General features: G+C 39.6%; 1 pseudogene; it reads right to left on the bottom strand.

The window, feature by feature from the left end:
• Window positions 1-1,655, bottom strand: part of LOC140953650 (uncharacterized) — a 6,614-nt pseudogene extending 4,959 nt beyond the window's left edge.
• Between the last annotated feature and the right edge of the window lie 2,108 nt (window positions 1,656-3,763).

Below are 3,763 nucleotides of genomic sequence, written 5' to 3'. Positions count from 1 at the left end.
ATCATTGGTAAGAATGTAACAGAAGATTTTCCGAGATGGCTTCCTTTGCTTATAGTCTGCATTAATCCAGACCAATTTGGCTTGGGGGATCGAATTGGCCAAACTAAACTGCAGAGAAAGTCTAACTTCCAAGTTTTATTGACGTTAGAAAGACATGGCAGTTTCTCATAAACCAAAGACACTTTGACATCATTAGCCGTCTTGTAATAGTGAATATCAATCTTTCCAATATTTGCTATCTCTGCAGCTGTGGTGGAACACCTCGGTATTGGAGAATCTGGATGCGTGGCCGGAGTAACAGCAGCTATTATCCCCATACCATGAAAAGTGTTCTGTCCGTCCAACGTACAGACATTGTGGTCTACATTATCTGCTACATATTGTACAAAGTGACCAGGGGTTAAACCAGGAATATCTGTGCCTTTTGTTTGCGCCGCACTCATTTCAAATTTCTTAACTTCAGTGTAAGAGGAGCAAAACCCATGACTATTCAAGGAATCAATTAAAAATTTGGATCCATAATGGTGGTGCATTTGGACTGCCAGGCCGATTTGAAGAGGAGCTATCAGGACCCTGGGCCGAGCGGCTTGAATAATGGCTTGCCCTATGGAAGCAATCTTTCGCTCTGCACTCTTTTCGTTAAATATTGTTCTCAGAAACAAATACAACGTTTCAGGTAGAAAAGCGCAGTTTTCATCCAAAGACGAAATCTCTCCAGGTAATGGATAAAAACTTTTAGAGATGTCCTTACTTTTGATGTCCGTTTTTATGAGATCAGCAGCTGCCTTAATCACTCTGATTTTATCGGCTTCAGGGTCAGCATCTCTAGAAGCGTCATAAAAATTTTGCAAGATGGTCGAAGCTGTACTCCTAAATGTTACGACATCAGCCTTACCATTGATACTAGCAATAACGATGTTTTCTCCAAAATGCTCTTTAAGGTTTTCTTTCATATACCGTGCGCTGTAAGGTTCTTGGTCGTTGAATTCTGCCATCTTATTCATAAGATCGTTCACAGTTAACTGCTCGTCATCGTTTTCCTTAAGATATTTTGCAACCTCCAAGAATGCCTCTTGCCTAGACTTATCAGTTGGCCTGCCTTTCTTTTGTCGTTTGCTTCCGTTAGTTTGATGAGAAAGCGGTACTTGCTTCCCCGTCCGAAAATTGGTACTGCAAACTTGGTGATAAATTGCACCTGCTGCAATGAGATCTTGGGAAAAAGATATTCTGCCATGCACTTTCTCAGCCCAACCGTCTCTTCGCTCCTCACGAATTCGGTTTAATGTGGTTTGAAAATCTAATGTTCTAACAGGAAAAACATCATGTCCTCTTTTGTTTCCCTTAAGTTTAGCAGGCTGGCTGCAAAATAAACATCGTTCACCAAAATCAAATGTTGGTTCACTGGAACGCAGGGTACGACTTGCACTAGAGGATGTTTCTTCATCAGCCGTATGTTTCTTTATGTAGGAACGAATAACCTTTACATGACAGTATTTCTGCCTGCATTTTTGATGTACACGCTGTCCTGCAAAAGTTTGGAGTGTGTCGCCACGTAGTTTACTTGCATTGTTGATGCCATCGCTTCCTTTTTGCCTAAGTTCCACTGTTTCGAGGCCATTGGTTGGTAATTCCTTGCAAATTACACAATACTCCATCGTGTGATGTTAACCGGACGATAAACCACATCTTTAACCATCTATACTTTACCTTCACACGACATTTTTCACTAAAGTACCACTCTGGACGTCCAACAATGCGTTTCTACCAATACTCGTCTAAATAAATGTCTTGTGAAGCGAAGAACTTTGTTAGTTTGAAGGCCAGAGAATCGTCCAGAGCAGTTGTACGGAGCAAGAATTTTCCAAACCAAACAATCGAGAGTCTTTAGAGTCACTGATACACATATATACTTATTGATAGAGAACTAATTCAAGGAAAACTGTTGTTTTCCAGTTCTCGAAATAAAATTTCTTCGATGTGATCAAAAAGTTGTTCAAATCTTTACATTTAAACACGTGCACGCATTTTGTTTTCCAATTACGCCTATTGTTTTTAGCTGTTTGCTGTAAAAATTTTCGCATATATTTTGAATAAATTGCGCGGCAGCCATTTTGAATTTAGAAAAAGAATTCAATCATAAAACTGTAATTTCATCATTTTATCCTTCGAAACGTTTGGTAGACTTTTGACATGTTATTTATAGGCATCAGTAGCATAACTTCCGGCAAAAATAAATTCTGTTGCAATTACTTCAAGGTTCGGTCTTTTTTTCTCGTAGAATGACTAGACTACATCAAGCGCTAACCTTTTCAAGAATTGTCAGCATGAAAGCGCTCTGCAGAACAGTGAAGCATTTTACCATCGGATGCAAACAAAGACCTCGGAACTGACAGAAAACTCGTACTGGTCAATCACTGAAAACACCCATTTCGTGCAGCTACTGATTGCCTTCCGTAACAAGAGTGAAGCATCAAACAGGCCTTTTATTTGTTTTGGATCGTCAGACCTTTTCTTTCCTGCTACTGACATGAATTAGCCGGTCTGATTTGTTAGCTTTCGGTGGTCCGCGGTGACTCACTTGATACTTAAAGTGGAATTGGATTCCAGTTCAAGTATCAAAATTTGAATTAACTGTTTTGGCGTTTTTCGATTGCATGCGGTCTCATGGACATTGTTTGCTTCAAGAATACTCTTTTGAATATGCCGCTTGTAAATCGAACACAGTCTGATATCTTGCCTCCTTTTAATTTGATCTCTGTCATTGATGAAAACTTTGTTTGAGCAGCTTTCTCGCTTGTCGATGCATACATTTAACTTAGGATAAGTATTTTTATCCTTTGATTGAATAAGGACTATTATTATTATTATTATTATTATTATTATTATTATTGTTCAAAGAAGTTCCCGGGCCAGACTTGCGCAGTACATTTGTGACGTTATTCACCCAACAGACCTTATGATACCTAATTCCAGAATCTTGTTCATGTAATGTAAGGATTGGGTAATTACAGAAGGAATGGAAATAGTAAAAGGACTTTCTCGCGAAACTCACTGCCGTCACAAAAGAAACGGCTTATCTCTGCTAAATGGTGAAGTCCGATTTGGACCTTGTTAACCGCAGTTGTACTTCCTCTGGTGCCACATTTGAAAACTTCAGTCTTGTTTCATTAGGTCGACCCAACTCTCTCTCGTACCGTTCTCTTGCTCGGCTTCATGAACATTCCCGTATAGACTGCGAGCAGTCTGTCTTTTGATCGAAAATCGGCTGTGAGCGATTGCGATGTATGACCCTATGGATGACTTCCTTATACTACTTGAACAAGTCTTTATCCTAAAGCTTTTGAGCTGTGAACGTTTTTAATCAGCTTTTGCCAACTTTCGAAATATTCTAAATGGCCGTAATCTACTTTATCAGACATTAATAGCCAGTGAATCTGTTGGTGTATTATGCGAACTTTCGCTTTGGAATTTTGAAGTTGAAGGTTCGAAACGAGCATTGGTCTTGTGAATAAAATTGCTTGTTTGCACGTCACAAGTCTAAAGTCTAAAACAAGCGGCACACACCGAGGCTGCAACCGGCATGAACGGCGTATACACACAAAAAAAATTCTCATCTGTAAAGCACAAATTGATGAAAGTTGGGGCATGCCTTCGGATGACGCTAACGTTGAGAAGAGAAAGTCGGTAACAGATATGTTCCAGACAATCGTGATGAGTAATTGCAGATAAGTCCCATTTAAGGTTTTTGAGAGCTAGAATCTCC

Source organism: Porites lutea, chromosome 12 (genome assembly GCF_958299795.1).
Source record: "Porites lutea chromosome 12, jaPorLute2.1, whole genome shotgun sequence".
In the NCBI taxonomy this organism is placed as follows: domain Eukaryota; kingdom Metazoa; phylum Cnidaria; class Anthozoa; order Scleractinia; family Poritidae; genus Porites; species Porites lutea.
The sequence above is the reverse complement of the archived record's forward strand: the minus strand, read 5'-3'. Positions and strand labels throughout refer to the sequence as shown.